At 37.0% G+C, this 27843-nt stretch overlaps 1 pseudogene; it reads left to right on the top strand.

Annotated features, from left to right (window-relative positions):
- Positions 1 to 1136: 1136 nt before the first annotated feature.
- Positions 1137 to 27741, top strand: LOC131680504 (uncharacterized; annotated as a pseudogene).
- Positions 27742 to 27843: the final 102 nt, after the last annotated feature.

Here is a 27843-nt window from a genome sequence, read left to right as displayed (position 1 = left end):
GTTGCATAACAATGTAATTTATCAAATAATTTCATTTTTTCCACCACTAATCGATCAAGAAATACTTAAACTTAATATTGTTTACTTAAGTTCATTAGTACATTATTGAAAATTTAAATGGAAAATGAAATTTCATATTTCATGGAGAATCTGTATATTTCCGTTGGCGGGCGTGGGCTTCCTCATCACAGCTCTCAATATGGAACTTTTCTTTTGAATATATTTTCTGGACAGACCAGCCTATTTTTACTAGATGGATCAGCCAAATAATGCCAATCACCTAGTGAGATACTTGATTAATTAATAGATTACCGTTAAAAGACCTTCAATAAATTATGTTTTAATGGGGAGGGTATATAGTAAATTGTAACATATGAAAACAGGCGAGTGAACAAGAACGTGAGTCGATATGTGTGATAGATAAAATTCATTTGCACGCTCTTGAAAAAAGCTACATTTTTAATGTCACCGTGGTCGTGCCCTGTACACAACACAATTTTTTTTTATTTCAATTAAAACTAGGATTTAGAGGACAGTTCTAAATAAATGTGTGCACACCTGGCTCAGCCAACTAGATATTGTCATTATCCCATATGCTTGGTTCGAAACCAAGAGGTGCGAAATAGGGTCACAATAGGCTCTACTGCCATAACAGGCGCCATACCATATGTGCTCATTTTGTTTGATATAGAAAATGTTCATGGCAAGAATAAGAAATAGTTCCCTTTTATTATTAAAAATAGTATTTTTCTTATCGATTTTTTTTCATACTTGTTTTATGATATTACGTAAGAAAAGATAAACCCTCCCTCCCACTCAGATAAGAATTTGTAAGACATTTTGAAACCCCTCTTCTCCCCGTATCCTCTTACGTAATTAGTGCATGGCCCATTATACAGCGCCCTTATGGATTCGTTCTGTCCACATTCGGTATGTTGGAAAGTGTGTTCCGTGGTCTCAGAGTCCTTGGCATCTGGCATCAAAATTTGTGACAAATTCTAAAAGCTGAAATCTGCAACGCATGTATTCCGGGCGCACATTCTGAGACTTCAATATACCACAATTTAATTCGCACAAAAACGCATCGCAAGTGATTTACTGTGAATGTAATGCATGCGTGTGTACATATTGCGAAAATGGGACAAATCCCTAGTAATAGACCCTTCACTGTTTACCTACGATCCGGTCGGGCTAAAAGAGTGACGCCGCCCCTGAAGAACACCAAGGTCTCCGACGACCGACATTCACTCGAGTGAGTCCCCAGAAACGGTATCGTTCCAGACTATTGGATTTTGTGTCTGTGTGTGAAGGAAATTACAGAGCATCTAGATACACTAAGAGTCAACACATTGCGATAATACTCATCACAGAATTTATCTAGGTGTCGCTACAGATTTGCAATCTACTATAGACTGTACAATGAGAAACAATTTAAGGTCGTCGGCGTATATAAGTAACCATTCTTGCGGAATAACATGGGAAACGTCATTGAAGAATAGAAAAAAATAGCAAAAGTCCTAGGTTGCTTCCGGGTGTGCCTCAACCGTCATGTTGATAAAATGTATGATTTAATTTTTCCTACTATCACATATAAAGCACGATCTGCAAAATATGACTTAAGCTATCTAGTGAATGCGCCCAGTCGTTCAATTTTTGCCAGTAAGAGTTAGGGGGTCTTCCTGGTCGAACACTGCTTTAAGGTCCGTATATATAATGTCTACCCGTGATCCATCTTTAACATTGTCCATGCAATGTGAAATAAATTGGGCTTAGTTGGCAGTTGTTGATCTACCCGAGAAAAACTACAAGGAGCAGCCCTATGGGGTTGCACGAACTGTAGACGCAGGACTATACTATTTAATGTAAAATATTTATTTTCTTAGTACTTAGTGTGTGAGGAAAAACACCGGGACCGATGAAGAAAAATCAAATTTTAGACAATATAATCACATCTCATGTATAGACCAAGCTTTCTAGTTGATCTCGAACAGATCCCAAAAGTTCAAACACCCTTGGATAACCCTAAGTTTGTAGATGTGTTTCGATGCCACAGGATTGTAAAATGGTTAATATTATGTCATGATAATTCAATTCTTCCGTGTCATTTTTTTTGCCTGCAAAATGCCCTGTGTGTATGCAAAGCTCATGATTTGTTGAGATATTAGGCGTGTTTCGAAATTCAACATTGCTCAACAATTGGTCATCGATGACCAAATTGTTGAGTTAAACATGGCTGCCGCGATTTTTTTCGGTGAGCAAAAGAGAAAGTTTTGCTCTGTTGTGATACAAAACTTCGGATGCAACATTGCACGTTGGAGAGCTGCGACACCCATTCCCCTCTCGCTGCTGAGCAGCAAAGAGAAACTAAAATAAGCTGGTACCAGTGATGCCACATTTTATATTATTTACCGGGAATAAAAAAATCGCACTACTTTTTCAGAAAATTTGTACCGAAATTTACAGCAATAAGTTAATGCAAACGTTTTGCTAGTTGAATAATATTTGGTTAATTTGGGTGTTTTATACATCAACCTTTCCAATCTCGCTTTATTTTTCCGTCAATAATAAATAAAAAACACTGAGTTCTTAGTGCAAAAATCATTTGTTCTATTGTTAAGGTTTCAATAATAAGTTCATTCGCCAGCAAATCATTTGTTTGGAGTAGTCAAATTACAAAATATATTTGTATTACACACCAAAGAAAAACAGTTTCCGTAAATTTATATATCCTATATAAACATTCTTAATATTACTAGGTATTAGAAATGTCAAATAAAACTATTGCTTTACCATTTTATCTCCAAAAATATGTACCATGCTGTAGTTTCCTTAGACATCATTTTAATCTGTACCTATACAATTCAAATAATCTGCAGCTTTATAGAAACATCTGTACTTTTGGTAGCACTGCGCAGTACGCATACAGATCTGTCAATCGCGCTTCTCAGTCGTTCTTGAAATGATGGTGGGGGCATGCAGTCGGCCGAAATAAATTCCCATTCTCACAACATGTGGTCGGCACCCAGGATGCTATCTCTTTCGCTTCTTTTACCTGTTGTATAAGCTTCTTTCAAGAATGCGTATACCACCGTCAACGAAGTTTTGTCGTCAGTGTGCTCTTGGGCTCGCATCTGGTAGGATGGTTGTTAATTGATGCGCGCAGTTGTATGATAAATAGAGCATTCAAGTTTTCATTGCGCTCAAATACAGTTTTTCACTATTCTCGGGTTATTTTTGCTATTATCAGTTTCTCGGTGATGGTTTGGCCGATTATCACAAATGCCTCAAATTAAAGGCATGTTTTCCTGCTACAAAATTTCGTACGGATCCGTTGTATGGTTCCGGAAATATAAACTGTTAATCGTCCGGTCACATGAAATTCCCATAGAAGAAGGAACTAAAAAATTCTAAGAAATCGAATTTGAATTTGGGATGACAAATATCTTTAAAATGCATGAAACATCGAGATTTTAACCAAACCATTTTTGGTGTTTAGATCATATGGGCATCCTTCCTATACATTATGCGAACATTATCCTGTTTCTCCTACCAGCTGATCAAGACGACCAAACTCAAACCGCTGATTACTGGTTCAAGTTATCGATTTGATCGGTCTTTTCTTTTACAAAATTTTAGAACTCGAATATTGATTTCTTGTATATAGTTGTCATGTCATGTATAACGAAAATGTATTACACTCAGGGTTTTTTTACGCGGGGGTTACGTACCGCGTTAATTCGAAAATCCTCGTAAAAAACCGCGTTAATTCTTAGAATATTAGAATATATTTAGACTTAGAATATTTTTAAAAGTTTTTTTTTTTGCACGGATTTCGCAATTATCTCGTTTTTTACAAAAATATGCCTAGTCCTTTTGAATGCAACAGACTTAGAAGATTTTCGGAAAGATGGAAGAGACGGGTCTGGACTCCTTATGTCCCGCACCTCAACAATATGGGTCTTTTCTGAATGGTCTTGACGAGTAGGTGCCAGAAATTGATTTTTGGTGTCATTTTGAAATCCAAGATGGCGACTTCCGGTTTAGCGAAATTCTCTACAACCCATGCAATATGGGTATTGTCGGAATAGTCTTGACGAATAGGTGCCAGAAATGTGTGTTTGACGGCATTTTGAAATCCAAAATGGCGACTTCCGGTTTGGCGAAATTCGTTATAACCCAATAAATATGTGTATTTTCGGAATGGTCTTGAAGAGTAGGTGCCAGAAATTGATATTTGACGCTATTTTGAAATCCAAGATGGCAACTTCCGGTTTAGCGAAATTCGCTGTAACCCAATCAATATAGGTATTTTCGGAATGGTGTTAACGAGTAGGTGCCAGGAATAAATAAATAAATAAATCAGCTTCTTCAGCCCAAGGTTGTCCATGAAAAATTGATTTTGGAAGCCATTTTGAAATCCAAGATGGTGATTTCCGGCTTAGCGAGATTCTCTACAACTTAACCAATATGAATATTTTCGGAATGGTTTTTGACGAGCAGGAGACAAATGTCGAGTTTGACGACATTTTGAAATTCTAGATGGCGACTTCCGGTTAACCGAAATTCCTGAATGGAAAATCTGGGCGATCATCCAAAACATCCTCGAATAAAAGATCTAATCATAAACCAGCGAAATGTAAAATATTTTTATGTGTGCATCCTGAAGAGTGCGGTGAGAATGGAAATGAGAGAAGAAAGAGATGTATGTAATGTGAGTTGGGGGTTTTAATTGATTCAAATTAAACATATTGCTAAAATTCAAGTAAATTCAACTGCCTAATTAAAGCTATTTGTACATCCCATACTGATTATGTTATAGCGAATTTCGCTAAACCGGAAGTCGCTATCTTAGATTTAAAAATGGCGTCAATATCAATTTCTGGTACCTACTTCAAGACCATTCCGAAAATATCCATATTGTTGAGGTGCGGGCCATAAGGAATCTTCCAGACCCGCGTCTTTCAGGTTTCTGAAAATCTTCTAAGTCTTTTGCATTCAAAAGTACTCAGAATATTTTTTTGAAAAAAACCGTGTTAATTTCGAAATCCACGCAAAAAATAAACTGCTAAAAAAGTTCTTTGCATTTCAAAGGACAGATTTTTTTTTCAGAGAAACATTAAAAAAAGGAAATTTATTCATTTCAACTACCATCAAAGGCATTTTCAACATCATTCTTCATTAGATGCACGATATATGTACCTATGTGAAAAACTGGTGCGAGTATTACGTACTACTATTGCACTGGCGGATCGCATTCATTGCAATTGAGTGAGTTTCAGGCAACCTATATTTTAACTAAAGATTAGGACAAATCAGACTTAAGTCCACGCTGGCACGTAGCCAGAAGGAAGGAGGGGGAGTCTAAAGAGTAACTCTGCTCCCCCACCACATTTTCGGGAATAATGATAAATGATCACAAATAAAAAAAATAATAATTCCAAACAAGCGTGTTTTCAAATTGATGTGAAAATGATATAGAATAAATTTAATAGTAGAATGAGCATTGGTAAAATCAAATTCTTTCATTGGCGATCCTGCCGGTTATTGTAAAAAGAATCCAGTTAGAATCCCCCATGCGGTTAAATCAAGTAAGGAAAGAGTGAAAGCGTGTAAACTGAAAGGCTTCCCAAAACAATATGGCGACTCGAAAGAAAAAGAATTGTGAAAGCGTGCAAACCACGTGCCTTTTCATACTAGCAAAATTGCTGCTTGGTCGCCTGTCATGAAAAATGGCTGCTTTGTAGCCTGCAAAGAAAAAACTCAGCAGCCGCATGCATATATTATATTTCGCAAAAATCGCCTTAAGGGCCATCCATATACCACGTGAACCATTTAGGAAAGGGTAGAGGTCACGAGAAAGTCCATGCTTGTCCATTGGGATGGGGGTATGGGTAATGTCCACGTCGTCATATTTTTGTTTTTTATATAAAAATGAAACAAATTTGTATTGTCATTGGTGTGAGCGGTTATATTCAATTTTTTCAAGATTTTTAAATAGTCCAAGTGCTTATAACAGCATAGTATATGCGTGTGCATCACGTGTGAAAATTGAAAACATCTATGAAGACTATGATCGAAAAAATCATAAGAACTCGCACGAAAAAGAATCAGAATTTTTTAACTAGGACTCCCTAATTCATCTTAACACCTATATTCATCTCACCCATTTGAACACATTAGTTAGAGCAGTATCTGCTATCTCTATTCAACGCATTAGCTCAAATGGTAGGATGAATAAGGGTACGTTGTGCTCGACTTTTCGCTTCGCTCAAACGCGAGTATTTTACAATTCCCAGGAAAATTTTTTAAACTGTGCTGCTTCTTAGGAACGAAGCGAAGATGATGATACCTATTTAAGCGCAATCCACTAACTCTAAGTCGAGTTATCAACGAAAGAGTGTGATATCCTGACTAATGAGATGAATACGGGCTCCTCTACCTGTAACATGGTCTAATCACATCAATTTTGGATTTCATAGCTAGAGGTTGAAATTACGAACCAATTCAAGAATTCAAAGGTTATTTGTGATGAATCTTTGAAATGTAAATATAAAATATCATAAGTCGTTGAGATTTGAACGATTTTCATAAGGTTTGCTTCATATTAGTCTTCCACATGGGAAAATTTTCTAGATCCCATTTTTATGAAACTACCCATTTTTTTGAAAGTCCACATGGACACCGTAGGGAGGGGTAGGGGTTTATGAATCGTCCACACTTGTCCACGAGGGGGTCAGAAAAGAGGGGTTTTTTGTCCACGTGGTAAATAAACGGCCCCTTACAGTACGCCACATCGCAATTGAATAAAAAAGCTCGCGCATAAATATCAGCAAAAATACCTTGCCGCAATGAAAACTAGGCATGACGGTTCGGGACAACCACTTTATATTCAAATCACAAAACAAATAGTTTTCCTTTTGTTCTAACATAATAACATCGCATAATTGCATATAATCAATCGTAAGACTAAAACAAAATGGCCGCCCGCATAAAATATTACCGCTACAAAGCTTGGCATGGCAGATCGGGACGATCGCATTGTATTCAGCTAAATGCCTTGAGCACGATTTTTTTGAGCCATTAATGCATTGCTCGTATACGCACACCAGCGTTAGCAACGACGAGCCAAAGGGCTCATTGATCGCAGCGACCTCGACCGGCCATCTTTTTGCATACGATCGCCTCACAGGTAAGACATGCTCCTGTTGCTTTCATTTAAGTGTAATACCGTGATGGGATATTTTTAAGCAATGCAATCAAATTCTCAAATTTTGGTCTACGTGGTTTATGAATGGCCCCTTGTCTCTCTGGTCGTGACAATTTGGTGTATACAGTGCTACCCAGCGGTGAAAACACGACCCATGGGTTTTTCCCATGTAAATTATCAAAAACGGTTCACCAGAAGTTGCCATCTTGGTTTTCAGAATTGCGTCCAAAATCGATCTCTGGTATCTACTCGTAAAGCCTGTTCCGAAAATACCCATATTGATTAGGTTAGAGAGAATTAAGCATTTGCCACAAAAATGGGGTAAAATAAATAATAACAATTGTGGCGAATTGGCATTCAATTTTTGAACCACAATATAAAATTAATTCACTTCGTAAATATTCTATGTGCATACTTTTTCGATCGATCTGCTTCTTTCTATAACACTCAGCAAATGATCAAAAAATTTTTAAGCAGGTTTTCACTTGTTCAACAAATATTTTGGTTGTAGTACAGAACCTACGAATCAATTGTCGACAACCGACCAGTGACGGCAACCGACCAGTTTCCCCTACCTACTACGAAACTATATGAAGTGAAACAACGAGAAAAATGTTAGCCATTCGTTAGGTGTAACATTTTTGTAACAAATAATTCAAAATTATTTAAAGCCATATTTAAATGTTTTTGAAACCAAATTGTTTGTTAGAAATTCAGAGTTTGGTAAATAATGTCTTTGATGCGGTTGGCCAACACGAATCGGTGCCGAAATGGATCATGTGTGGCCTCAATAATACTGTACAAAGATAATGTGGTCAATCGATAAAACTGATTCAAAACCTTTATAATAATTTTTAAAGCATGTAGAAAATCTCAACTAAAATAAGATTGAAACTTCATGAATTTCTCATTTCAACTCAGAGTTTTTTTTTCGGAAGCATTTTTAGTAGATTTACTGATATTAATATATACTGGTGACTGAATTAAGGTCCATATAAGTTCTAGAATATGAATTGACCAATTTTACACAAACTCGAATTCAAATTCCAATTAGTTCCAATTAAAGTTAAAAAATTCCTTTCGACAAAAACAACACCGCATTTAATGTAAAATTTGTAAATTTTACATTCATCAAGCAGTGACCGCTGGCTTATTCTTTGTTCTGGAACTCTGTGGACTCTCGAAAGTATTTTCAAAATAGCATTGCAACTATTGCGCTTTTTATCTGTTTTGCCTAAACAATTTCAAGGTACCGAAGAGGGGCAGTAAAACAGTTTTTGCATGTCGCCAAATATTGTATTTAAACACTGAAGTGTGTTTTTAACTACGCAAGAGACCTCAATATATTTGACATTCTCGTGTTCGATGATTTTTTTTAAGACGGATCAGAAAACGTAGAAAAACATCTATGGTCCCTTAAGTGATTGGTATACATCAGCAACATTGAACGTATTATTGTTTGAATTATTTTCCAACAGTAAATATACTGTTTGTTTAGGCTTAGGTGCTTTTCTGATCTAACAGGTAGGGTGATAATAGAAACAAGGAGAAAATCTGCTCATTACCTTATATTTTCATAAAAATATACAGGCATTTTCCAACGTCAACGAAATAAGCAGATTGGAAGCTACACCACTAATTTTGTTCTACCGACTCTCACTTTTTCCGCAACTTTTTACCAAGTTTTATGCAGCCGAGCTAACCAAGATCTCAGTACAAGTGACGTTTGTTTTGCTGAAACTCGGAAAATATATTACTGAAAATCAGTAAATTGAAGCCACGTTGCTGAACTATTAATTGAAAAAATTAACTGACCGTTCAGCTGTGCGGAAAACACTGAACTGAAGATGAGATATTCAAATTTTGAATCTTCAAAAGCGCGAACAATTTTGAAGAAACTACTTACCACCGAATCAAACTTAAATTATAAATGCTAATAACAGTTTTGGTTTCATCTCAATTAATGCCTGAAGCATTGAGACGAGTACATATAGACCTTTTTAGTAGACTCAACACGAAAAACACTCAAATAGCTATATAATTAACTGTAGGAAGCTAAAAAAATGCATTTAAAGAATAGTCCATAAAGGAAAAGTATTCTGATTGCAATTGAAAAGCGAGATAGTGAACTTGTTCTTTGTTTATTGTCTTATTTTCAGAGTGCGCAACTAGTGTTTAGGATAAGCAATTTATTAACTAAAATGTACATAAGATGCGCATAAGTTGCCCAGGCCGAAAATAGGAAAAAACGACAGGCGCAAGTCCAATCAGTTTCTAAACTGCTCACTCGACTGACACGCAGAAGTGAAACTTATTCACCAGCAATTCAATACTAGCGCATGCCAAATAACTGGTGTATTGGTATGTGTACTTTAAAAGTCTCTTTCCTCTCGATGCCGTTTGTTGACCAAATCATCGGCCCTCACCGTACGATGGATTGTTGAGCTGTCTGATGTGATGATCTCTCTCTCGCGCAACATAATCAAGGTTTGTTTATGTTGCACACTGGTGTCACAGCGCGTCGCTTTACTCTCCCGCAACAAAAAGTCATCAAAATACCGATGAGTTGCTGGTGGATTTAAGGACGCGGCTATTAGCATTGATCGGAAAAATGCTTTCCAACGCTGCGCATTGCATACATACAGGACATTTTCCAAGTCACCAGAAGCTGTTCATTTTACCACCGCCACATGTTCAATTTACCCACTCGCTATAAACATGTCTCATTTTTGGACATGTTTAGAAATGAAGAATCATGTTTGAAAAAATGTGTTTATGACGAAGTATTTTTACCAGATATGTACAAAACATGTCTAACAAGAAACATATAAGGTGATTGTAATATCTCATTCACTTATTAGTTAGAAAATAATGACTTTGCTTAACGTGTTCATTTTACCGCCAGTTCCCCTACCTACTAACACATTCGCCGCAAACATTGAACCCAAGCGTACAATGTAAAATGAGTCAACGCTGATGATGATGGGTAGAGCGAAAGAGACAACTAGTACCACCACGACACTATTAGCGCATTTCACCAAAATTCAACTCGGCCATTCCCGATTGAAAGGAACGGCCGCGCTTAGCCCATCTTTCATAATATCGTGATTTTGCATAGCGAAGGGCTGAATGATAACACATTTTGTTCCAAAAACATCCCTGCGTTATGTAACACTTTGTGCAGGTTGATTATATCAGTTGCAAGTGGGGCCAAATCCACCAAGTCCCGTAAAATTCCTTTTAAAGTACAGAATTGATAAAATTGCTTGGATGAGCTAAACTAATTAATCAAATCCTGTTTTAAAAACTGTCCTTGCGTTTAAACCAAAATGGGAAGCTTATTACTACCACTACATTACTTAATTTCAAGCGCAAATACATGTGCTAGTTAAACCAAAAATTTACTGGCAACATTACAGCGGCATTTAGGAAGCAGTTGGAGCGGTCGTCTGTTGGACGACACAGTGTAGCGTCCCTCCACAGCCAGTGTAACGGACTTCTAACTCAGCTTAAGGCACAAATCCCCGACTATGTACGGGGAACGTGCCATTTGAGCCAATATATTCTGATTCTAACTCAGCTACACTGGCTGTAAAAAACACAGCGCAGTGATCTGCTTCGCCAGCCGTTCAACAGGGAACTGAGCGTGTCTGACCAAGTCCGTTCTTTAAATAGCCGATGATGACGTCATTCATAGAAGCGTAGCGCGCTAGGTACACCAATCCGTCGTACAGGGCTTGGGAAGCGCTATCTTCTGTGGGTTAATGCGCGATATTTTGACGAGGTTGTATATTATTTAATTTTTTAATGCTATGATATCAAAAATCTTTGGGTTTATCTATTGGAATCTATTCTTAGAAGTATTTCGGGGCGATTTGTGCAAAAAATTTGAAAATTTATCGTGAGATAGCTGAATTATATGCGTTTAAAATTGGACCACTTTTCGTTACATACCATTTTTGTAGAATTCGCAGAGTGCGCCTCCATATCGAAAACAAAGACGTAGTCCTATGTCAAATCAATAATGTGCTCTTCTCATGTAATTATTGTGGCTCGTGCAACAAGGTTTTTCAGCTTTTATAAATGCTGTTTTACTATTATATCAGTGCATTCTACTGCTTTTTTGCGATTGTACGTTATTCTGTCGCACTATATATGCAAAATCTACTAAATAATCCACTTTTTGTTAAATTTATATCTTTGCTTCATCGGGGGCAAAATGCCCTCTTCTTTCATCATGCTGATTTTTTAAACGAAAACAGAAAAATTGTGCTGAAAACCTAATAATTGCATAACCAAAGGCTATTGAATGGCACATTTTTGTGCTATCCCGAAGGAAAACAAAACTAATTGCTTATTCACCGAGCATTCTGCACAATTGTTATAGTTAGGGTTCGTCGCGATGCGGATGTGGGCAGTAAATGGATTGTCCGCACCGCAACCGCAAAAAAATAATAAAACCGTACCGCTTACCGCAACCGTACTTTATTTTCCGCACCGCACCGCGCGGTAATGCGGTACAATTTTTATATTTTTAAAAATAGTGTTGAAAAATTGTACATTTGTGTAACCATATATAATAAAATGTTATTCTTAATCACACGAAATTTAACTTTAAGGGACTCCTCAGAATGTAATGTTTCGCATTTTCTATTAATAAAATTCCGTACATTTTAAGGCAAACATTATACATTCAAAAACGTTCTACTGCAGTAATAGGAAAACTTTTATTTTAGCAACCCTTCAGTTAATTGAAAAATGTGGAATAAAAATGTAATAAGAAATGAAGTTGCATATTTTTTTCTTTAAATTTTCATATTTTCAATGCTTTTTACGTATGAAAATGAAATGGATGATTTTCGCATTTACGTAGTAAACCACCTTTCATTCTTAAAGGAATTTCACCAAAAAATTTAAAGTCGGAATACCAGCACTTCTATATAGTAGCGCATATATTCCAATACAGTGAAATAAAAACCTGTTTTAATCCACCTAGCGGTGCAATTGTGCCTTTCTCAATCATGAACATGAGAATTTTTTAGTTGCTTATATTTATTAAAAGCTTTCAAATGTATACATTACAATTTTATTATACATGACTTGACAACTATGTATAAGTCCCAAAAAGTCGATTTCATGGATTTTAAAGATGTTTGGCATCAAAAATACGAATTCGATTTCTAAAATTTCATGGGTCCCCCCCCTTGAAAAAAAATAAGCGATCCGTACAAAATTTTATAGACATCTGTGGGGATATTATAGCTATCATTTGGGACTAAGTTTGTGAAAATCAGCCCAACCATTTCCGGGAAACTGATGTGAGTTTGTTAATTTTGAAAGATGGCGGTTTTTCCCGGGCACTTCCGGAATCGTCTATGGTGGTCAATGTAGTCAACGAAAGTTTGGTTGGCCGTCGGTGACCTAGAACTGCAAATTTAAGTTGTTTGAGAGACATTTTAGCTAAATTTTTACCTTTTTTGCTTTCATCGGAGTATCGGTTTGAATCGCAATTTGCTATGTGATCGCACGCCACAACCCGTAACTCCAGAACCGGAAGTCAGATCGAAATGAAATTAAATAGCCATTTACGGGGGCGCAACACCTTTCATTTGAGACTAAGTTTGGTTGAATCGGTCTAGCCATCTCCGAGAAAGCGATGTGACTGTTATTCTGAATTTAGATACTTCCGCCGGGGCTTCCGGAACCGATGATGGTGGCCAATGTGGCCAAAGAGACTTTGAATGGATGTTAGTGACCTAATACTGCAAATCGAAGCAGTTGTGGTCATATTTTGAAAAAAATTTCACCTTTATACATTCATTGCAGAATTTATTAAAATCGACATTTTCTGCGTGATCGTGCTCACCACCCTGTAATTCCGGAACCGGAAGTCGGATCCATTAGAAATTCAATAGCAGCCTATTGTACCTTTCATTTGAGACTAAGTTTGTGAAAATCGGTTCAGCCATCTCTGATAAAAATGAGTGACATTTTTGGTCACATACACACACAGACGCACATACACACACATACATACATACACACGCACAGACATTTGCCGAACTCGGCGAACTGAATCGAATGGTATGTCACTCGGCCCTCTGGGTCTCCGTTAAAAAGTCGGTTTTCAGAGCAATTGCAATACCTTTCTATTGAGAAAGGCAAAACATACTGTATTTCATTAATAAGAACGACGCCATATTTTACGAAAAAAATTGCTCTATTGTGTTTAAGTCCCAGTATGATTAGTTCATCTCTACTTCCTTTAAATTAGTCGAAATTCACAGTTGAAAAATTGATATCGAAAACGATTCATAATTCCACGATTTCCAACAGAAATCTAGAGAAGTGATGCACTTTTAAATTTAAGAGAGGATTTAAGAGTAAAAATTTATTGTTTTTAAATTATCTAATAATTTTGTCTCTATTTGGATCTTGCATTTTATGTATTTGAAATGGTTAGTTTGTGATGTTTTACTTAGATGTAGATGTATAAAATATGTCCAAAATGTCGTAAAAATAATAGCGTCAAAATATTTCGGACACAGCTAGATTTTCTTTCATTTTAGCAGTCTGTTTATCAATTTAGAATAATCAAAATTATCACTTTATCAGTTTTTTTTGCGGTGCGGTTGCGGTTAAACCTCTGCAGGAAAAAGTGTCTCACCGCACCGCAGATTTTGCGGTGCGGGTGCGGTAAATACCGCGCGGTTGCGGTAATTACCGCAACCGTGACGAACCCTAGTTATATTGCATTAAGCCCCGTTCTTGTGGTGCATGTTGCCCCGCACAGGTGCATTCTGCTCTGCTTATTTTTCAAAGAGTAATTTTCAATGATTTTGAAAAATTGAATATTTTACACGTTTTTGTGTATTTTGCAAAGTATTACGATTGTGATTACAGAGGAAAATATTGGCTAAACGATATCATTAATGAAATTTGTCCAATTAATATTCTGAGTTATTAGGTTATTTTCTTTGGGGGTGCGTTTTTTTATACTGCGGGTTTGAAGTATGTATTTTTGCAGAGGATTTGGTAGATCCCAGATTTTTGAACCTTGTTGTTTGTTTGTTGTTTGTTTATTTATTAAGGCTTTAACCTCGAGGGTCATTCGCCTTTTTGAAAATAATGTACATTTCAAAAATTACAAATTCAAAATTTCATTCAAAATAGATATCAAAATATATATAAACCATCGAACATTATTTTTGTCGACTATCCTGGGTGCACTGCTTTCCGTTTCTTGTGTTGACTTTCTTTCTCGGTGGTGAGCGATGGTCGGGTGTACCTTCTGCTGCTTGCTGATCAGTCTGTCTGCCTTCCCCCTCGCTTGTGTTTGTGTCCATATCGTCATCACTAGAATGGTTGTCGCTGTTAGATTTTTGGTGCTTTTTGTGTTTTCGAGTGACTTTGATATAGCCGTCTTCTTTCTTGTTTATTTCATCCCTGTGTACGGTGAGTATTGGCTTTGGGATGCCGTGGAATATTGTTGGTCCGGCATTCATTTGTTGGCCGGCTGTTTGTTGTGTATCAGCAAATGTTGAAGGCTGTTTGGTAGTGGTGGTTGAAGATGAGTTTTCTTTAGTTGTTTTGGCGCATGGCTTACCGTAGTGTGCAGTCTGATTACAGAACTGACACGTGGGCGCCTGCCCAGGGTATGTGCATAGGGTTCTTTGTATGTAGTTAACACCTTGAGATGATCTGCCCTCGAAAGTCAAGTAAGATGGTATAGGTTGGTACAGCCGCATTCGCACAACCCGAACACCGTTGAGAATGCCAGGGAAAAAGTTTCTCCAAGTGTCGTTAGAGACGGATTCCACTTCTCCATACTTCGACATGAATCTTTTAATATAATCCGTGCTAGTACGAGGTGCCAGATCATGGAGGCGAATTTCCGTTAGATCAAGGTCCATATACACGGGGATCTTGGTTTTGACGTTTTCATATTCGACGTCATGTTGCATGTTGTTCTTTGCTACGAAGCTTTCTGCCTCGGCTAAGGAGTTGAACGTTATTAGTACTACATTCCTGGTGTGGTGAAGCTGGACGTGTGATATCTCTGTAAGATCAAGTTCCATTTTCACCTTGACCAATTGTTCCACCTCGCGCACTGAAGGTCTAAGACGGGTTTGCGAAAAATCAATCGCGATTGTGTTCTCCCGTAATGGGCGAAATTTATTTTGTTGTTCACTCATTTCACTCGCAGTTAGCTGCAACGGAACTTTCCTGTGTCTATATGCTACACGTACACGTTAGAGCGGCGCGGCGCGGGTAGTATTTTTTGTTTGTGTGCTGTTCGCAAGCAGGTCGCTTTTTGGCTTCTGATCTGTACGAGATGAGGAAGCAGACTGTTTTGAACCTTGTCTTTAAGGTTACACAATAGGTCTTTCGGTGTGCTACCACTTTTGTATGCGACTTGGTAGCCGGTTTGAACGTAGTTACTGATTTTGTGGTAAGACGGCAAGCAGATAGTGATTTTGGGGTAAGACGGCAAGTAGATTCTTGGTTCCTGTTTTTTACCCGGCTCCTACGATGTCGCGTTTTATCCCACTTAGCCTTAAAGTCTTTATTTTCCATCGGTACATTCAACAGGTTGCTATTTGTTTTTGAGCGCCGAAATGGTTGGAGTCGGATGTTTTGTATCGGTCTGTGGATGTCGGTTTTACACGTTCAATAATTTACATTTTATGAAAATTGATTGAAGAATGATAGAGATATATCCATGATAAAATAATAAAATTTAATATGAATGACACAAAGCGCTATAACCCCAACTTCTCGTATTCGGTCAAAAAGGCTCCGATCGATTTGTGAGATTTTTTACATTAGAAAAATTACAAAATATGTATGATTTGCATAACGGAGCAGAAAAATCATTAAAAATAGGGGATTTTGGAGCCAAAATGACCCAGTACCCCACTTTCCCGTACTTTCCTAGAAACAAAATATCTCCATTCAAATACTAAGATTATTTCCTTTCAATAGAGGTATAAATTGTAATTTTCTGATTGCTACTTCAAAAGTTATAGCATTTAATGTATTTTTCCTCCATATTTTCCCATAGTACCAATTTCAAAACGTTTCAAGCGAAGTGGGCGGGGGTCTAAAATTGTCCAAATGATGTGAAATTTGGCATCTAAGCTTGCTTTGACATTTGTCACAATATGAGAGGGGGGGCCTTCGAGAATTCAAAAAAAAAAATTTTTTTTTGCGATGCCCTAGCCAACACTCTTTCTGTTTTACCAAGCACCGGTGAACAATAAATTTCGCTGTGGTGTGGTAAGCAACCTTGCTTGAAAGTGTAGGGAGTACAACTTTTCTTCACCACGGATAATTGCTTGTGTTTGCGCTTGATTTCTTTGGTAAGCCAGATTCTTCGGGCACTTTTGGTTGCCTTTTCACTAGTTTCACTGCTTGTGGATGGGTTTATATTAAGGTTCGCAGTACCGACCCTTTTTGGCGAGAACCGGTACTATGGTACTGAAGCCCTCAGTACCGGTAGTACCGGTAAAATACCGGTACTCGAATAATTTTTTTAAAAAATTCGAAAAAAGCTTCAAAGTGAAGTTGAATGCTCAAACTGATGACCTTATTTTCAGATGATTGATTTGTGCTGATCATGTTTATTGCTTTTAATTGACTTGCATGACTCATTTCAGCAGAAGATATTTTTTTTGTATGTGGTACCTTCTTTTATTTCGAAATCTAGGCCACTTTGAAATCAATAACTACTAAGTCGCACCTTTCGTCGACTTCAACAGATGGTAAATGTAAGAAACCATATTAACAACAGTAAATCAAAGCGAGGATACCAGTAAATCCGAACAGTTTGCTCGCATGTCCCGTCTTGCTTTTCTGTATATAGTTTCGACCTTTATGTCTTTTGCCTACTGTTCTCTAATGCATACCAACGCTCCTTGCTTTGCTGTAAACAATGGAGTTTTGCAGAATTTTCCGATCACCAATAATTACAAATCGCCCAATGTTAAGCAGTTTATCAACTCTAAAATTGTTAGCTACTAAATCGTTGTTCGTTCTTTTATAGATAAAGGTTTAAGAACAAACCAAATACAGACATGACTTAGACCATAGTCTTATAACGCGCCACCTAATGAATAATAGAAACCAATCAGAATGTCGCTAATAAAAAAATCATTGCAAATTTTTACGTCTCTTACGCTATATGTGAGTATTTTGAAATTTAGTACAAGATTGTTAAAATTTAATTTCGACAAAATGTTTAACTTTTAGAATTATTATGATGATGGCCCCACCTCATTCCCCCACAAAGGTGTTAGCTCAACGATTTATCTAGAAGGTAATTAATATATTTAAGTCATCTTGCCGACCGGTATTTTGAAACAGGTCTGCCTAGAGAGTCCACATATTTTTCATCAAAAATTGTATGGTACCGAAAATACCGGTACTGGCTTTTGTTCAGTACCGGTATTACGGTACCAAAAATTGGTCGGTATTCCCGGGATTTTCGGTACCGGTATTACCAGTACCACAACCCTAGTTTATATGTATAAATTTGAGTATTAGACCTCTTCTTTTGCACCGTGTGAGGAATTGGATATCTAACAGTAACATTCTCTTCTTTGCAATCAATCGGCCATAAAGGCGAAAGCTCTTTGAGATTCTAACTTTCATTACACTTGTTTTTTTAGGCTGTGCCAACGTAAGGAATCGATTCACAATTACAAAACCTGACGCGAGACAGGACACAGCACTTATTAACCTTACTAACTATAAAAAGGATTAAATAAGTGTTGTGTCCTGTTTCGCGTCGCATTTTTGCGTGTGTGAATGGAATCCTTACGTTGGTACAACCCCATAAAACAAGGGTGTTTCTTATATTATGTACAATAAATATCTATTTATTAGGTTAAGCATTTTAGTTTCAAAAATTCTTATTATTACGCAAATGCGTCTTCACAACGTTTCTTCGATACTTCATGCAGTAGTTCTGGTTCAGTTTTAATATCAATAGATTCTCCACGTTTTCAGAAGACAGATTCATACGAGTATCCATTAAGGGGGGGGGGGGGGGGGTGGTGGTAAAGGTTTTGCGATTTTTTAAGAACTTTGCGTAAAGCAAAGTTATCATAACTTTTGTACATTATGGTACATCATTTCAATAACATTCTGTAATTTTATATGCAAAAATATCGACAAACAACTCGGTGACGAAGCTTTTTGTACAACGTCTCTGGAAAAGGCATGACTTGCGGTGTTACCTGCCATTCAAAACTACTTAACCGATTTCCTTCAAACTTGGCATGCACATTCTATGTTAAAAATACCTAACCCCTACATTGAGTTGTTGAGATAATTTTTCACGAGGCCCGAGGGTCGAGTCTCATACACAAATCGGCTCAGTTCGACAAATTGGGACAATGTATGTATGTGTGTGTCAGTATGTATACTTATGTCATGTAATTATCTCAGCAATGGCTGAGCCGATATTACCGAAATTAGTTTCAATCGAAAAGCCTAATGTGACAATATGTGCATAAAATGACATTAATTCTTGTGAATTCCTTCCACATTCAATATCATTTTCAAAACAAAAAAAACAGCATGTTTTACAGGTTTTGAATGATTATCAAAGCTTTCCCAAACTGATAAGATGTGTTTCACAGACATGAATAGTTTTTATCGTAAATCATTTATGCAATACGACTATTATCGCATGTAACTTGTGTAATTCTTTTGTTTGAGTTAGCTCTTTCAATTACGCCTAAAGTAACAATTCATATAATAAAATAATTATCAATTGTTCCACTAGGATGGCGAAAACTTGAAAGAGAGGAAGAACAGTTTTTATACTCTAGTCCGATTTAAACAACATTTAGCTTGAATCAAAAACAAGTTAATTGCATTCTTTTTGAGTAATATAGCTTTAATTTGAAATTGGTTGACCGATTCAGTCATTGCTAAGAAACAGCAATGATAGTTTGCCACATATATGAACGCACAGCAATTGTTCGAAATCGTCGAGCTGAGTCGATCGGTAAATAAGACTCGAAAAAAATCTTGAAAATTTGAGCGCATTCTATACATTTATTTTAAAAGAAATGTGCAACAAATCGCTTTCGAAAAAGAGTATTTTTATTAAATACTAGCTAACACCCATCGCGCGTTGCAGCGACTTTCGTCGAAATATGAGAAAATCACAATTTGTTCAGAAGCACCATCTGTCGGGCAGATAATCCTCAACCAATAGCACATGATCACGCTCCATAACAAACGCCTACTATGTACAAATTTTTACGGTAATCGGCTCAGCCGTTTGGGAGGCTATAAATCATATACATACAAACATTGACTTTTATATATATAGAAGATAGAAGATAGGGTTGTGTACCAATAGTCGCATGCTTAAGGAAAACTTTTGATAAAAAATCGATTAATAGACCTATGTTAATACATTAAACGAAAGCTTTCAGTCTCTACTTCATAGGAAAAATATAAAGATGGCTTAGTAACCAATTTATGTATTCAAAACCGCTTGTACCACTATAGGAACACATGTACCAATAGTGGTGCAATCGCTAATTTCGGTTCCTATTGTTGCAAATCCCATTGCTTTCTTATGGGACTTGCAACTATAGGTACACTACATCAACTATAGGTGCAAGGGAGCTCAAAATTCTAAGAAAATAATTTTTTTCAATAGTTATTTGAGCAAATTTCAAGGATAACAGTTATATTGTCGCATAATTTTAGTGCAATGAATCGATAAAAAAATATTTGTTGATGGTTGGTATCTTAGTTAGGCGTTTAACCCACTACTGTAACTATTGGTACACCTCAACTATAGGAGCACCCACCCTAGATAGATTTTGTGTTGACTTGATTGTTTACTGTATACGACCGTGAAGTCCTTTGATAGGGAATACATGGAATGAAAAAGGTGGACAGCTACTGTTTTAAGTCGATTTTACTTGAACTTTCGAAAGTAGTGCACTCAGCACACTTTGTTCTCCACAAAGGTAATGACTAAATCAGACATACGCCTTTGGGTACGTCGCAATTGTTCTTGTGTAGTATTTCTTGCATGCAATATCTAATGCGTGTGTAACGGTACAATAACACATTGCACTGTGGTAATACAGTATGCTCGCAGGGTGGCTATGTTCAATTTTTGATTATCGGTACTGGGTAGACTCACTCAAAATTTATCGGTAGTTGGCGGTTCCATACCTTTGCAAACAAAGATTCGGAACAACGCAATACAATGAATCACGATAATGACAAACGTCGAATCGAAGAAGTAAGAAATAGAAAAATCTTATAGGATATTGGATCCTATTATTTTCTAGACTGTACTCGAATGAAAAATAGTCGATGGTGTAGGTTGTGCCCAAGATTAATAAAAATCTGATGTTTTCGATAGTAATAAGAAAATATAGTCTTTATGCCGGTCGTCTTTGAATCGCACTATGGAGTGACTAGGACAAAAAGTTGGATAAAAATATTACTAAAAATGAACACGCTTTTTTCTACTAAATCAGGCAATACCCGAATACAGTAACAAAACCATGATTTTCACTGTGACAGTAATTTTACAATAATTTACAGTAAGTTTTAGTGTTATGCTACAATACAAAAACAATCAACTTTAACGTTTTTACAGTAAATTTCAATGTAAAATACACTTTTAAAGTGAAAAAGGAAGTTTGTTATGTATCTTAACACTAAAAAAAAATCATTGTTTCTCCATACATTGTTTTCTCGAAAACAGTAAAATTTAATGTGAATGCACTGTATCAGTTTTTTGCTGAACAGTGAAATTTATTGTTACATGAAATTTTATTGTAAATCTACTGTGAGAGCTTGGCATCGAACAATGTTGTAACAGTAATAACCATAATATTAATTGTTTTATGATTGTTTGTAAGGTAAATGCTATTGTAAAATTCTATGCGGGTAAGAAGCAGTCTCTATTGGAAAATGAGCAATTCAATCAATGAAGTATTATTATGCTAGGAAACGATGTTAATGACCTATTCTAACTACTCAAATACTGGACATATCGAAATAAAAAGTTAAACTTTTTTGTTTCGAGAAATAAAGGTAGTTGTTTATTTTATGATTTTAGTACTATTTCGCAATTAAAAAAGTTAACGAATTAAGTCAAATAAAGATAAAACGTAAGAAGCATACGAAACTATAAGCCATTGTCAGTCCATCGCCGGCGATACTTATCCGACCGCATCACACCATTCATTTGAGATCCATTTGAAATTTATAGTTTTTGCATAGCTTTGGTCATTTTGCAAACTTTATAAGCAACTATTAGTCTTATTTCACTGGATCGCCTGCTATTATTTCTTACCAGTTTTTGATCTATTGCTATCAACAAACTCTCATCTCCCTCCCTCCTCGCCTTTCCAAACCAGCGATAGTACTTGAACAGATGTGTAACATAGACTCTTCGAGAAATTAACATTACACGCTTTGCTTGAGTACACAGTAGAACTTCCGAAAAAAGTTTCTTAATGATCTTATACGTGGTTGCCGAGCTGAAAGAGTGCTTTTTTTTCAATTTTACGAACCTACAGGAAGTACGTAATATCCTGCAAATTTCTTTGGGCAAATTCGGAAATCAACGACCGTACTAGCTGTTTTATTCTATCAGCTAACCCTTGGTTCTATCTGTTCCTCTCCAAAATACATTCCAAGCGAAGGATCTTCATGGTTTTCGTCTTCAGGAGAATCGCAACAGGCAATTTAATTTGTTCCACTCACTGAGAGAAGTATAAGCTAGGGTGTTGCGCGAGAGTTCTTCGACGGTAGGTTGTCTTACTCTTGGCGCAAACTAATCAGACTGGTTCAACTAAATAAACTAAAAAATATTACTGAATATCACCGCTACAATTAGCCTGTGCACGCTGACGAAGTCGACTAGCAAGTCGACATAAAATGACTTATACTGTTAGCCGTGTCTGTAAACATTGGTTTTGTTTAACTTTATCGTGTTTTGATTTTCATTCACCTGTATTGTTATTTCGAAAGCTCGGTTATTTCTTCGAAAATTGATTCGTTTTTTTTATTTGTTTGCGAACCCGTTTCCGTCTTTTTGGAAATGTTACCAGCAGGCAATTTAAATTCGGTAAGAACACGCCTCTCTGAATATGCCAGGAAACTACCACAAGGAAATCCATCGTTTCTTCGATACTTCATGCAGTAGTTCTGGTTCAGTTTTAATATCAATAGATTCTCCACGTTTTTCGAAGACAGATTAATACGAGTATCCATTAAGAGGGGTTGAAGGTTTCAGTATGAAATAAAAGACATTTTTTGCGATTTTTAAAGAACTTTGCGTGAAACAAAGTTATCAAAACTTTTGTACATTATAGTAAATCATTTCAATAACATTCTATAATTTTCATATGCAAAAATGTCGACAAAAAACTCGGTGACGAAGGTTTTTGTACAACGTCTCTGGAAAAAACATGACTTGCGATGTTACCTGCCTTTTAAAAACTACTTAATCGATTTCTTTCAAACTTGGTATACATATTCTATGTTAAAAATACCTAACCCCTACATTGAGCTTTTGAGATAATTTTTCACGAGGCCCGAGTGTCGAGTCTAATACATAAATCGGCTCAGTTCGACAAATTGGGACAATGTCGAGGAGTGCTTTTTTCAATTTTACAAACCTACAGGAAGTACGTAATATCCTGCTAATTTCTTTGGGCAAATTCGGAAATCAACGACCGTACTAGCTGTTTTATTCTATCAGTTAACCCTTGGCTCTATCTGTTCCTCTCCCAAATGCATTCCAAGCGAAGGATCTTCATGGTTTTCGACTTCAGGAGAATCGCAACAGTTAATTTAATTTGTTCCACTCGCGGAGAGAAGTATATGCTAGGGTGTTGCGCGAGAGTCGATCAACGGTAGGTTGTCTAACTCTTGGCGCAAACTAATCAGACTGGTTCTACTAAATTTAAAAAATATTGCTGAATATCACCGCTACGATTAGCCTGTGCACGCTGACGAAGTCGACTAGCAAGTCGACATAAAATGACTTATACTGTGAGCCGTGTCTGTAAATATTGTTTTTGTTTAACTCTATCGTGTATTGTTCATTTGAAAGCTCGGTTATTTCTTCGAAAATTGATTCGTTTTTTATTCGTTTGCGAACCCGTTTCCGTCTTTTTGGAAATGTTACCAGCAGGTAATTTATATTCGGTAGGAACACGCCTCTTTGAATATGCCAGGAAACTACCACAAGGAAATCCAAATGTGCGGAAGAGGTACCTCGAAAAAATAAAGGCAGTACAATTTCACGACCCTTATATGATACAAGTATCGAACGATTTTATCAACTCATTGTGACTGTACTGCCGGTATCAGCGAGACTTGTTCGAATGTAAGTGCTGTACTGTATGCGTTGGTAAATCTTCATTCTCTTATAACGAATAGAAAGGTAAGTTGTTGTCTTTAAATGCATATTCTCACATTGTATATTTAGATAACAGTAACCGATATTCCTGCCTATTGGAAACAACCACGCAACCGTATTAAGAATGATCTCTACAAGAAGGTCAAAGATATGGATTATGGCAGAACAATTAAACGATTCTACGATACTAAAATAAATAAAAGTCGAAAAGATTTTATTGAGTTACTGGAACTCATTTGTTTGATTATGCAGCAGCCTTTGGATCGCATTGCGACAATGAAAATTTTACCTGTATCCAGTGCTTAGCGGATCATTGTCTAGATGAAGTGATCCTAAATACACCGATTCTCCTACAAAACAACTTTGACATGAAATACGTTGGAAAAAGCCTGAAAGAGTTGAGAAAAATCGGCAAAAGTCTGCAGTTGATGCTAACCGCAACTAATGTTGAATGGATTGAAAGGTTAACCATGAAACAATTCAATTCCAAACTTTGGCATTGGGTAGGTACAAATAGGTAGAATCACGGCATCGATTTTGAAGGAAGTGGTATCTGCATCAAATGAGTACCCACCACCTAAACGATCGCTGTTAAAGCGTATGTGTCACCCATGCAATGACAAAACCCCTAACACACCAGCAATAGCGTATGGCAGGCAGTGACCAAACGAGAGCTTAAAAATATCCTTAATAAAACCCACGAGAACTTAAGAATTTTGAATAGCGGTGTTGTGGATTCAAAATATCCATTCATGGCTGCATCTCCAGATTGTTGCGTACAGTGGTCGCAGGGCCGTCGAGAGCCGCGCCGGGCCCCAAGGCTTGTATTACTGCCGAGCCCTTTTCAACCTAAGCCCTCTAGTTCAGTATAAGTTAGTACCTCTTTAGCCTTGGAAAACTCGCGAATCCGTGGTTTCTATTAGTCTCTGATTGACTCATATTGCCACATCCAGAGATGTGTGCCAGACAGATTGATTTAGGCAGCTTTTTATTCCGTGGTATCCAAATCGGGTAAAATTGCCATTGCTAAAAGTTTTTCAATTTGCGGATACTCAGGAATCAGTAGCTTCTAGCTGAAATGGTACGTTCCCCATGTTGATTGGAGATGTGTGTCTTGCAATGAATCGTCTTTCATGATTTCCCTGATGTGAAGGATTTGGGGAAGTGGTTAGGTTAGGGGTCAGTAATATACACACCAAAAAATAATGAAATTTAAACGACATGTAAATCAATACGAATGTAAACATACAACGATTTAATCAAAAATTTGATTGAAAATTACGCTAAAATCAATTGGAGCATCAAACAGCATACAATTTTACACTTTCATTCGTGTAATATTACATGTCATTCATTTTACAGCAGTATTCGAGTAAAAATACATTGAAGTGCATTGGTTTTCTGAAAGCACGACAAGTCGTGTGTATTTGTGGTGGGACTTAATTTTACATTTATATTCATGCTCCAAATATGTGCATGAAAATAAACTTAAAATTACAAAATATTTTTTTCTGTGTACCCAAGAGACCACGAACCATTATTTAATGGCTTTGGATATGTTCTATATTCGCATACAAAATATATTCTTTACGGCTTCATAGTTCTATAGAGATCATTAAAGCACTCTTAGTGTCGGAAAAGGCGAAATAGTGTGCCAGAATAGAGCTAGTTCAGAAGTAAAAGTAACTCTTCCCTTCTTTATCAACACAGCAAAAGAAAAAATTAACTTTCGATAACGTACCCACCCTTCCTCGCTTCTTTCGTTTGACACGCCGCCTGTTTAAATTGACGATTTAGTGCCTATAGAAATGGGATTCGATCCGCAATCGAAAACCTCGTCTCAATTTGGTACACGCGTTTGATCACTGATCTGTAAAAAAATTTGCATGTATACATGGTTTAATGACAACTCTACCTAGATGTTTGATTGAAATTACGCAAACGTCCATTGTGAATTATATTTCCAATTGTATTTTTTCAAAAAATCGAGCAGAACTTGCATTTTGATTTTAAGTTTATTGCATCATCATTTATTACATGAAAGCATACGAGTTTAGGTTACGCATACGTATATTTGTTATTGTTCGGTGTCTCAAAGCAGTATAAGAAGATTCTATATTTGTACTTAGAGTTTTCTATAAAAGCTTCATATCATATATCCTCAACAGCTTTTTAGCACGATGTCTATGTTCTGTATGTCGATATAGTGCTAGATTTAATGCTTTACATTTTAGGTGCATTGAAGCATTACATTACATATACTGCTAGTTAGCAACGGAATCGCTAACTTATAGCTTATCTATTGTTTTGAATTAGTGCTTATACTTACTTGGGTAACGACGCAAAACAATTAAAACAGAGTATTCTGCACCCCCGGAAGGATGCTAAACGATCTGCAGGTGCTGCAATAGCAGGAATGATACTTCCAACCCCCGGAGGGATTCAGAATTTTTATTTTAACAGTGAGCGGATATATTTCGTTTCGCGAAACAAACACTTCTGCTTGATTGATAGTCTGGAACATAATCAGCACGCTATGTCTAACATGGTAGGGTGTAAACATTGGCCATCTTTAGCTTCCTTTGTACTTTTAACGGTCTACTGTAAACAGTAAAAGTAAACAGGAATACCGTTTGACCACAATAGGCCGCTTTCTGCTTGTAATCGTCACCCATATTTTTTGACATAATGGGTTGGAACACGATATTTTGCTTCTACTGTGCAGACAAAGCGACACACGGATTGATTTATTTGCTGGTAGTAATGGAGCAGTTTCTAGCTTTTGTTGTAAGCAAAATGAGAAGGCAGAATAAATTTATCTCATTTTGAATCCAAGAAAACCATTTCTAATCTGGTTATGTGCGAATTCTACAAAAAGACACTGCACCACGGAACACTTTGTGCAAAAGCATCTAAGAAAAGTCCACCTACTATAAGCGTAAACAGCACACCGCTACCTTATGCCAAACCACAAACGGCTACAAAACCAATATCCACGGATCTGACAGGAACAAATATTAACACAACAACAATCACGCCTAGTGAATCCAATCCAACAACCGGCACCACCAGCAAAGAAGCTAACGTAGAAGAGGGCGGATGCGTTTGTCCGTTGGCTGGCATTTCTGTTTGACACTCTATTGCTTTCTTCGAAAATACTTTGAATTGGCTATTGCTATTTTTTTGCTCTTCTATGAATACCGGACGTGTTCGCCCATCTTCCGGGTAAAAACGCAGGGCAATTGCCCTGGCTGCCTCCCCCTCTCATCGGGCCTGAGTGGTCGTGCTGTGGAAGTGTACCTGTCGAAATTAAATGTCCTTACCGGCTCAGTGAAAACTGTCCCTTGAACCAGCAGCTTAGTCTATTTTTTGACATAATGGGTTGGAACACGATATTTTGCTTCTACTGTGCAGACAAAGCGACACACGGATTGATTTATTTGCTGGTAGTAATGGAGCAGTTTCTAGCTTTTGTTGTAAGCAAAATGAGAAGGCAGAATAAATTTATCTCATTTTGAATCCAAGAAAACCATTTCTAATCTGGTTATGTGCGAATTCTACAAAAAGACACTGCACCACGGAACACTTTGTGCAAAAGCATCTAAGAAAAGTCCACCTACTATAAGCGTAAACAGCACACCGCTACCTTATGCCAAACCACAAACGGCTACAAAACCAATATCCACGGATCTGACAGGAACAAATATTAACACAACAACAATCACGCCTAGTGAATCCAATCCAACAACCGGCACCACCAGCAAAGAAGCTAACGTAGAAGAGGGCGGATGCGTTTGTCCGTTGGCTGGCATTTCTGTTTGACACTCTATTGCTTTCTTCGAAAATACTTTGAATTGGCTATTGCTATTTTTTTGCTCTTCTATGAATACCGGACGTGTTCGCCCATCTTCCGGGTAAAAACGCAGGGCAATTGCCCTGGCTGCCTCCCCCTCTCATCGGGCCTGAGTGGTCGTGCTGTGGAAGTGTACCTGTCGAAATTAAATGTCCTTACCGGCTCAGTGAAAACTGTCCCTTGAACCAGCAGCTTAGTCTACGGGACATAGCAAATTTAAGGGATCCCTTTATCAGAGAAGAGAAGGGTCACTCGAAATAAAAACTTCTCACAATTCTTTTTAAAATCACCAGCGGCACGTGGTGTCGAAGCCCTGCAAAATACACTGTTAATCAATACATTAGTTCAAAATTATACGACGTT

Source organism: Topomyia yanbarensis, chromosome 2 (assembly GCF_030247195.1).
Source record: "Topomyia yanbarensis strain Yona2022 chromosome 2, ASM3024719v1, whole genome shotgun sequence".
In the NCBI taxonomy this organism is placed as follows: Eukaryota; Metazoa; Arthropoda; class Insecta; order Diptera; family Culicidae; genus Topomyia; species Topomyia yanbarensis.
Note: the sequence above shows the minus strand (reverse complement) of the source record. Positions and strands in the feature narration are given on the sequence as shown.